Consider the following 10,948-nt stretch of genomic DNA (forward strand, 5'->3'; position numbering starts at 1 on the left):
GCTACTTTATTGATTCTGTTGCTAGCTGTGGTTTCTGTTTTTGCTCTCTACCAACTCCTGAGGGAAATATCTGGCTCTTTAGCTGCTAAATGCACTAGTCACTTTAAGTCACCCTTGAGAGTTCAAATTTGAACCTGCTCTCACCTCTCATTAACAAACAAATACAAAAATGATGGATTTAGCAAATTCTTTCTTTAGTTGACTTTTCATTTATCTGATGTGGAGTTTTACATTAAAATGTCTAACAAAATGTTTGAGTCTGCAGCATGTGTTCAGACTTTGTGACATGTTAAGTGACAGATGTGCTTGTTCATTTTCTGATGAGTGAAGTGAGACTTTAATCAGCAGACAACATTTCTCTGTTTTATCCTTTGCTGCCACCCAGTGGACACATATGGACCTGCATGATGAAACACTTCAACTCGTAGTCTGGTTTTGCTGTGTATTACATATTTAAATATATTTGAATTTTGTTATTTTTTAAATTTTTAAAAAAAAATTTGATTTAGGGCTGTAAGAGAATGATGCTTCACCTCCACTAAATCAAACAGTTCTAAGTTCTTACTCTAAAAAACACTGAAAAGATACAAAAATAAATGCAACAGAAGAATAATCCAGTGATAAAAAATTTAACGGTTAAAATAAAATTTAAAGCAATAATAAGTGCATGTATATTTCTCAGTCGGAACAATAAAAAAATGACATTTTCGTTATTAAAGTTGTTTTGTAACGAAGTCCTTCAAATGCAAATAGCCGTGCTGGGAAAATTGTGACATCTGCTGGCCAACACTTGATACTGCATTGGAGGGATTAAAAATGCAGGACCTCATGATGAACAGTGAGCTGAAAAAAAAAAATACATATATATGCTGATGTTTACCATGTTCACCTGTTTGTGAACATGGTAAAAAGACAGAACCCAACTAGGACGGCAGTTGCACATGCCAGAGTTGTTTTGTGGTTCATCTTCAAAAAAAAGCAGGGGTTGCAAGCATTTTTTTTCATGATTTAATGACTAAATAATTACCTTTGCGAGACGAACGTGAAGTATATTGTGAATTTTCTACATCGTCAGTCAGAGACTAATATTAGCGGAGCAGCAAACTCTAGCCGTAAGAAATGAGACCAGCTGACCAACACACACTGCAGCATTAAACAACTTAAACCAACTCTGAGGTGAAGAAAATAACTCGGTGCTCAGTCTGTTTCACCTCAAAAACCTTTCGGCCGCTCAGCGTGTTGGACAACAATGTTTTTACGTGGAGTTAACGCTGCAGCAGAGAGGCTGCTCTCCACTGCTGGAGACATGACGTTAATAACATCACAGCAGACTGCTCCTCCTCCTCCTCAGTTTGTTATTCTCATAAAGGCAGGAGACTGTAAGATGCTTTCAAATGAATTAATTAATGTAATTAACTTTATAAAATAAAAAGGCTGCAGATCATCTTGAGATCATAGTTGAAGGCTCTGCCTCCCATTCTACTTTTGGAGACTGTAGGAACCACCAGTAAGCTGCATTCTGGGAGCGCAGTTTTCTAGTGGGGTAATAGGGTACTATGAGCTCTCAATAATTACAGAGATCAGTGGCACAGAACCAACAGCAAGCATGCCAAAAGTAGTTACAAAAAATGACCAGCAGGTGTCGCACTGAGTGAACCTCCTCATCAATAGGTTTGTACACTCAATGTCTCAAAAAATAAATAGATATGTGGATATGTTGACAGCTAGACAAAAAACAGGCATCTATAGATAGGCATTTATGCAGTGACTAATCTACACAGACAGTGAACATCATATGAAGCATCAACTATTGTGCAGTAAATCAGTTTGGGACATCTCATCCAGGTAGCATCAGTTAGAATCAAGCTCTCACTGGACAGTGGCCTCCATCAGCTGTGATCATGTGGAGCCACTTGGTAACTGGCAAAACATACTCAATGTAATTCTGCAGACCGGTTAGAGACTCATCCTACCTGATAGGAAGGGACTGCTTTACGGCTATTATGGAGATAGGACAAATAATTTCCGCCCACTATTAACTTTGTCGTTATACATTTGACATTTGAATATTGTATTGAGATAGACTTGAAAAAGTCCAAACTTATCCTTGAGTCTACTTAAATTTTGAGAATGCTACAGGAGGCGTTCAAGTTTGTTTCCCATACAATATGTTATGTCAACACTGTACTGATAGATGTTGACATTTCTGTGAGTGTACTGAGAAGTTACACTGCTGGTCTTGAAGAACTCCTAGACTGAAAATGAAAAAGTAATAATTATTACACAAATAATTATACATCACACAAACATCAAGCACAAAACAGTGTAACAGTTCGACTAATGTAATTTCTAAAAAATAATATAATTATGATGGTTCTATTTTTTTAAACAACCATCGTTGCCCAAGCCAGTGTTTGAGAATTATATATATAAAAATGTTTGCGGTCATGTTTCCAGATTTTACAAACTTGCCAGGGTTGTAAAATACTGACTTGCAGTATTATAAAGTGCTATGTAGTGTTTTGCCATTTGAATAGTCTCAACACGCATGGATCTATCCCTCAAACTGGACTTCTTGAATCATATTTCATCATCTCACTGCTACCTGAAGTAACATGCCAACGCTAATACAGACCATTTTTGGTCTGAACAGGGTTCAGACAGATATTCAGTCTGGTAATAGCTCAGTACATAAAAAGCACTGAGTCTACATATTCTTGAATAATTCAATACAGATATACAAATATACTGCTCCTGATGCAGAGAAAATCAAATTTAAAACATACCTCTGATTGCTGTACAAGGGGCAATGTCACTCAGTTAATTAGATCCCGTGGGAACAGATTTATCAAAAAATATGAAATAATTTGTGTTACAGTCCTAATTGCTAATTATTCCAGTTAACAAGGACTTCACAATGAAATGCTTAAGTGACTTTTTAAATACAAAATGTAAATATTTATCTGACTTACCAATACAATAGCCGCTTTCTGGTGAGTGAGTGATTTAGTCCTAGATGTGCACAAAACACATGAATATGAACTTTTGATTAGTTTACAAAATAACAGTCAAGTAAAAACTTCAAATGTAATATGAGCAGGGTTTGAAGTGGAGCTACAATGTTAAATTGATAAAATTGATCAATAGAAAATTAATCAGCAATAATATCTTAATTTTATATAATTGTTTCACAAGAAAAAATGCCGAAAATGTGTTGGTTCCTGTTTCTCAAATATGTGGATTTGCTGCTTTTCTTTATGTTACATCACTGTGAATTGAATATCTCGGGGTTTGGGACTGTTGGTTGGACGAAACAAGACATCTGAAGAAGTTCCCTTGGGCTTCTGCAAATTACACTAAAATTGGTGTATTTTCTTACTTTGACAGTTTATAGACAACACAATTAATTGATGAGTCAAGAAATAATCATTGGAATAATTCGAGCAATACCAACAGTATTTCAGCAGACATCATACCGAGATTTCTTTGAAGCTCAAGAACCTCAGCACTCATGTTTCACTTGAGCCTAAGAGGAAAGATAAATGACAACGGATGTTAACTTAAAATATATGAAGGACTTAGCATACAAACATACAGTATGTTCAATAGTAACACAGTTCAGTTTTCACTGGTTGAGTCAAGCTATTTATATCCAAAACCAAATTATTTAGCTTAACTTTTCATGGTTAAAAAAAGAGTTTTGACTATTTCAGTATCAAATATATCAAATCTTAAGATCAGAGGAGGAAAGTAGTTCTGGGATTGTTTTGTCTGAATAGTTTTTAGAGGCTGTGAAAAAGTGGGTGAGACCTCCATTTTGTCTCCATTAAACTTTGTATTTCCTGCCATACTTGTCATTTGTTTGTTTAGCCAGTCACATTGCTGTCATTTATGGTTCAATCAAGACAGAAAAGTATTGAAGTTCATTATTTATTGTTTCTTGAGTTATAGATTAGCTTCTAACCTACCATACTCACCCACCATGCAGCCAGGAGACAAAATGGAGGCACTGAACCACTTCCTGATTTTAAGATCTTGCTGACATCACCAGTGATGTCATGGGTTAGACCAAGTGTGAGGGAATTTATTTTATTTAGTTAAATGTTTGGTTTTGTATTTATGTTATTTGTACTTATTTTGGTTTACGATAAGGAACAATGCTGTTGTTGATGTGTGTGTAAACAATGTTAACTGATACAAGTGACATTGTCATACACCAGTTGTTGGTCTAAGGGAAAGGACACCCCTGATAGAAATATGGTTCTGCCTAGACAGATTTCAGGGCCTATTTAAAGGGAGAGATGTTAGTTTGGGACAGAGTAGAAACCAAAGAGGATGTCAGCGTAGCTGTCTGAAGGTAAGTTTGATTTTGCTTGTTTTCATTTGTTAGTCTCTGAGTCTGTCCTTTATCACCTTCCTTGACACTCTGGCAAAGCTTCCTCACAGGCAAAACTTTATGAAGGACTTAGCATACAAACATACATCATGTTCAATAGTAACACAGTTCAGTATTCAATGGTTGAGTCAAGCTATTTATATCCAAAACCAAACTATTTAGTTTAATTTTTCCTGGTTAAAAAAAACTGAGTTTTGACTATTTCACTATCAAATATATCAAATCTTAAGATCAGAGGAGCAAAGCTTCCTCACAGGTAAAACTTTATTTCACAGTAAAACAGCAAATGATTGTACAAAGCCACAAAGGGTTGCAGAAATGTTTCATTTTTCTTGTTTCCTATCTTGGCAATTGTCTTTTTGATCCAAAATCCTTTAGGATTTAATTTAACTTTTAAATTGTATTATATGCAAATGAAGAGATTTGCTTTTTGCCCATTATCTATTCATATAAGAAAATAAACAGAACATTAGTGGGTCAAAAAATGAGGGAGGGGAAGGGAGAGGAGGGGTGAGAGACAGACGGTGATCAGTAGATGCTGAGTGAGAGGGAATAGGCAGCTTTACATTACGGTGCTGTAATATCTCTTAACTACAGTCCTTTCATCCCCACGTCCAAACTGTGTGAGTGTCAGCATGTGTGTATGTAATACTGTAGGTCAAGGCTGATAATTAGTGTGATTACTGCAAGCGATCACACTATTGTAGCAGCAGCTCTCAACAGTAGAGTCGGCACATGTGCACCTGGACAGCGGCGTATGACTTTTAATTTTTTTTTTTTTTCTCACCCATCTTCATCCAGCAAATCACTAGTTGAGTTCCTTTTTGCTTTGCTTGGTAGCATTGTCAAAATACATTACATTTCCAATCAGTTTGAATTGTGCTATATGCCCTTGCTTTTGTCATGATAACAATTTGGTACCATGTCATCCCATCAAAACATCAAACAAAAAGCTATTTTACCATGTATATATATATATTTTTTCCTTAAGCCTGTGATCTATTCTTTGAGATTCTTTCCGACTTACTAACCAATCTTGACAATTTGGAGTTTTTGCTCAAATTGTTTTCCTGAAGTGAATTTAATTCCGTTGAAATGTAAAAGGCATAGGACTGAGGATGCAAGAATTAAGGTTTGAAATCAGTCTTGCTAACTACTACATCTGTACTGTTGCTAAAATAATGTCTTGTTTCAGCGGCAAGTCAACATTTCTGAGAGCGGAGCTGGACTTGTGATTCTGATGCTCCAAATTACACAGTGAGTTTCATTTTACTTTGTTTTATATGACAACATGCCCAAATAACTTAATTTTATGTTGATAATATCCCATCGCTGTATGTGTAGTGTTGTGTACTTGTAGATTTATTACTCTAGTGGCCTATATGAAACACAGCAGCAATTTGCAGCAATATCCCAGTCCTTCAGTGTTGCATTCCTGGATGGATGCAATACTGAAGTGTGCTATTTATACTACTACAGTTTATGATACACATTGTTTTTGTTTTTCAGGTGGTTCACAGGGATAAACACTGAGAGGCACCCCGTCCTTTCACTGAAGATGGAGAAAGATGAGATCAGTCAATCCTTGTGTGTTCAGTCTCCTAAAGAAACTAATGGACTTTTGAATGGGACAGTGAACCCTCTCACCCACCCACACAATCAGTCTCTATGCCACACTCTTCAGTTACTCACTGAGTTAGTCTTGGTTACTCATAGTGACTCAGTCACTTTCTCAATCAGTCACTCATTACAAACTTTTATAAACACACACTTGGACAGTCTGGTTACAACTTGCATTAGAGGGACATTAATTAGGGTTTTTTAACATTATCAGACATTATCAGATGAAGAGAAATATCCTCCCCTCCTCCTAGTAACGTCTCTGTACTCAGGCAATCACAGCCAACCGCCCCCCTTTACTCTCATTGCCACAAGGGGGAGACAAAAGTCTTGAACTCCAGCTTAAAAAGAAAGACAGAATTATACACATGTATCCTGTTAAGGATACACAGCCACAATTTTATGAAAAACATGTTTTTGTATAACATTGATTGAGATTGACAACATTTTAGATAATGAGCAATATTTTGTGTTCATATTAAGCAGCAACTACCACTACTTGAGGCTGAAGTCCTTTTAAGTGTCACTGACGGCCACTAGATCCTCCAACTGACTCCCATTCAAGAAATATATTTTTTCATTGAGTCATTATGGTCTCAATCTCTAAATTCAGGTTCCTCTAATAAGTGTGCTGGTGGTCATTTTGGAAATTATTGCACCGTTAATAAGATTTGAAGACTTATAGTAGCTCTGATGTCAGCTGTGTGGGAGTTGATGGCTCACCTGCTGCTCCGGGACTCACTTCTGAACTTCTGTTTAAAGAATAAACAGTGATTTTTCTGCTGACACCCAGTACTACTGTGTCTGTGGTTCAGGAGTAACTAACAAGACCCTCACAGGATGCTGTCATGGTTTAAATGTACATAAACACCCACTTTTACTAACACTGACTATTTTTGCTCATAAAGCAACGTCTAATCAACATCAGGTGATCTTGATAATTCAGTCGCACTAGGTTTCAACTGTCAGAATTTACACTGAACGACATTTTGTTTTGTCACCTTCAGCCAATGAGGCATCTTCTGCCTCTACCAGTCACAGGGAATGTTTACAGGGTCAGTTGTGTGTGTCAGACTGTGTGTGTGTGTGCAGTTGGCAAAATGTCTGTTATTACTGGAAGTCAGGCAGCAGAGGGTGTAGGAGGAGCTGGATGTTGTTAAATCACGTTTTTCTTTTATTAACAGTGTGGAGAGTACAAGTCGCCTCACTTTTACTTTTACCCTTCCCCTCTGTGAGGATCCTCAGTAATATAATATACTAGATGTCCAGAAGTATGCTGAACATGTGATTCAGACACTAACGTCTGTATCATCATCTGGTGTGACACGATTTCCAACCTGAAGTTGAGCAAACATGTTCGTCAGAAACTCTGAACCCTCTTTTTTGAAAGTGTGCTATTATGTTGATTTGAACGAGGACATTACCCTCGTGAATAGACATATTCTTGAAATACACTGCGGGTTTGTTTACCTCCTAATCTGGAGAGTAGCTAGATTTCAGATAATTCACAGTGTGTTTCAGTGAGTGTTCTGTGGTGAAAACAGGAGGATCAAGGTGAACGAAGGACCCTGTTTGTCACAGAGCTGCATTGTGGGGGCGTTCAGCTGCAACCCGGCGGTCAGAACAAGACAAATACACGCCCACTCCCTCTGCTGAATGTATGTACAGAGCGCCACGGAGGCACGAAACTGGAGGACGATTCAGTGCACAAAGCAGTTTAAATACACCGTGAAACCACTGCTAGTGACAGATTAGCTTAGCTTTGTTTTTCAGTTTAGATACTTTAGCTTAGCTGTGTATTTTTATCAGATTAGCTTAAACAACACAACAAATTTGTACCTTAGTTTAGCTTTATTGTATAGTTTAGTTTAGATTTGTTGTGTAGTTTAGTTTCAATTTGGTGTTGTCTTTAGCATTATTTATTTCATTTTAGCTTACTTAAACTTACTTGTTGTTTAGTTTGCTATAGTTTTGCTTTGTTTAATCTAGCTTCCACAGTCTCCTTCCACAGAGCCCGCCATATTGCACCGCCATGTTTCTACAGTAGCCCAGAACAGACAAACCAAACGCTGGCTCTAGAGAGGGCCTTTCACGGTTTTTGAGTTTCACGGCTGCCGTAGCGTCTCCTACATACTTGGAAGAGGAGGATGAGGGGAGGGGTTATCAGTTGCAGTCTGCAACCTCACTGCTAGATACCACTAAATCTTACACACTAGACCTTTAAGTTATATGCTTGACTATGTCACGTTTGAAATACTTTAAGTCATTTGTAAAGAGTTGAGAAACAAGCATTTTCCAAAAAGACAGAGTATTCCTTTAAGTGAGCTGTATAAACACAGAGTATTATGGTGTAAAGAGTAGTATCTAACTTCTGGAAATAAATTAGTTCACTTTGAGAATGCTAATGAATGACCTTGATTGGCTCTAATCCTCTCAGATAGATTCACAGACACATTTTATAGTGTTTGTTAACTCTACAAAGAGCCTTATGATAGTCAGTCTGTCTCTTTATTTTTACATTCTGTAGTAACTGCAGCCACGAGCCGTCTAGGGTTGATTATTAACTGGCCAACAGGGGGGCGGCAGTTGTTGAGTCCAGGCACTACGCTGTCCAGCCTAGAGAGCGCTGACCATATCTGTCTTTTCTCTTATTTTATCCATCTCATCTGTTAATTCCCTTTTGTTCCTCCGCCTCAGACACAGGCCAGGTGAGTTCTGAACATCTCCGATTTCACCCAAAAGCTTTTTCAACTGCATTCTCCGCTGCAAATCAGTTTCAGGGCTGCTAAAATAATTTGTAGTTTACAAACTGTTTTGAATTGCTCTCAGATAGGGAAGATGCAACGTGATCCACTGATGCAGTTTGTTTATAGGAGCCTGAAGATGAGTCTTATCTCATATACAGTGGTGGTAGATTCATATAGTTCATGGAGTTCAGTGTGTTATGTGTTCTGTGTATTCAGTGTATTGCAGCTCAGCCAAAAAAAGGTTCTGAAACAGTAACCTTTAGCCCCCCGGTAAACACAGCCGCCATATCTGAAACCTCAAGTGACTTTAAACCTACTAGACGGACAGATACATAGATAGATACCATTATAATGACAACTTTTAACCATAGCAGCAGATGATAGTGTTGGTCAATCAGACTCTTTGGCTCAGAATAAAATATCTTGACAACTATTTGATCAATTGTCATAAAATTGGGTGCAGACACTGTTGGCCCCCAGAGGATGAAACTGTAGCAATCCCCTGACTTTTCCTCTAGCATCACCAGGTGGACAAAAGTCCAGTTGTTCAAGAATTCAGCAGCCTAGCAGATGATGTGACATCCTCAGAATCTACTACAATTTTCAAAAGACGTGTAAAAAGTTTTTTCTATCTAACAAAATGGAAAGATGACAGAAGAGTGGAAGTATTTAGTATTTTAGTAAAAAAAATACCACTTGTATAATGAGTATCTACATAATTAAATCTGTATGTCACAACTGTCAGTCAGTAATGTAGCAGAGGAGCTGCAGTCTTTGTCACCAGGACAACTATGGAAATAAGTTATTTTAACTTTTAGTGTTTTATCCTGCTTTAATTGTATGAATAACACTTTGTTTTTTATGTGCTGTTTACAGTTTGCTTTATTTTGTTTGTTTTGTGTCTCTGCATGTCCATGTTTTTATGCTTATTGTCTGAATCTGTTTGTTTGTTTTCCTGGTGAATGTGTGGAAAAGTATGTTATGTGCAGGTTGTTTTATGACAGAATAAACGCAGACCACAGCTAATATTAGCACGCTAACATGCTAGGATGTCCTTGTGAGCATGTCAGAGTAGAAATGTGGAATTTGGAAAATACTTCTTGGCGACATCATATTTACTGAATATTTGTGTTCATGTGGTCATCAGTTCTTTAAAAAGAACCAATTTCAAACTTTTTCAATTTAAGGATAAGCACTTTCAGATGTGCCATCTTGTTTTCAGGGCGGCCTTCAGATGAAACCAATGAAAAAGCCATTACAGGATGTAAACAATAGAAGCCTTGATTCAATTTTTTCCTCAAAATTTTTCCTTTGTTTCCCTACGAGCCTGAATATATTTCATCAATGGGCCATCAGAGGAATTATTGTCTGATGCATATTTATTTGATACTAGTGCAGTGCCCATTCAAAACATGCCTGTTAGGAACGGGCTGATTTCTCAATATCTATAGAGAACAGTGCCTGTCCCCAAAAAGCCTCTCATGCAGACTATCGGTAGACTCTACAATTTACCAATGCTCCCTAAATGCCTCACATGCAGACTACAATTTTGAGCTGAGCTGAAGTTGATTTGATGAACTTCAGTGCCTGTTCAAAACATGCCTGAGACATCCTGCACTGTCTTGAATATACATACTAAGTTTCCGACTTTTTCAATTAATTCTCTATGGTAGTTTTTATCACTACGGATAGTGATAAAATGGCAATGGCAGAGTGGCGCTGTACATATTCCCACTTGTTGACTCCATGGGCAGAAGAAGAAGCAGAAGCAATGTTGTTTATGAGGTATTTTTTTATACATTTCTTGAGAACCCAAACAACTCAACACTCAACACTGCACTTCCCCGGGTCCTCAGCAATACACCTGCCAAGTGTGAAGTCGACCGGATGAACGGTTGTCGAGATACATGAAGGACACACATACAGATAGACAGACATATATACAGAGATTCCTTCCTTTATAGTTAGATGTACTGTATGATTTGCACTTTGGCTGCCAATTCCCAGAGTCAAATTTTCATTACAGTTTCCATGTAGCCTACTAGAGGTTGATCTAATTGATCTGTAGTCATTTTGATGAAACTGTGCACAGACATGATGCTGTAAAACAAACTGTCTTCTTCGCTTTTGATGATGTCTCTCTGTGTTTTTCAGGCTGGTGGTTTAGAAATGAAGTTGTGTCTTC

This window comes from Thunnus maccoyii, chromosome 13 (assembly GCF_910596095.1).
Source record: "Thunnus maccoyii chromosome 13, fThuMac1.1, whole genome shotgun sequence".
Taxonomy (NCBI): Eukaryota; Metazoa; Chordata; class Actinopteri; order Scombriformes; family Scombridae; genus Thunnus; species Thunnus maccoyii.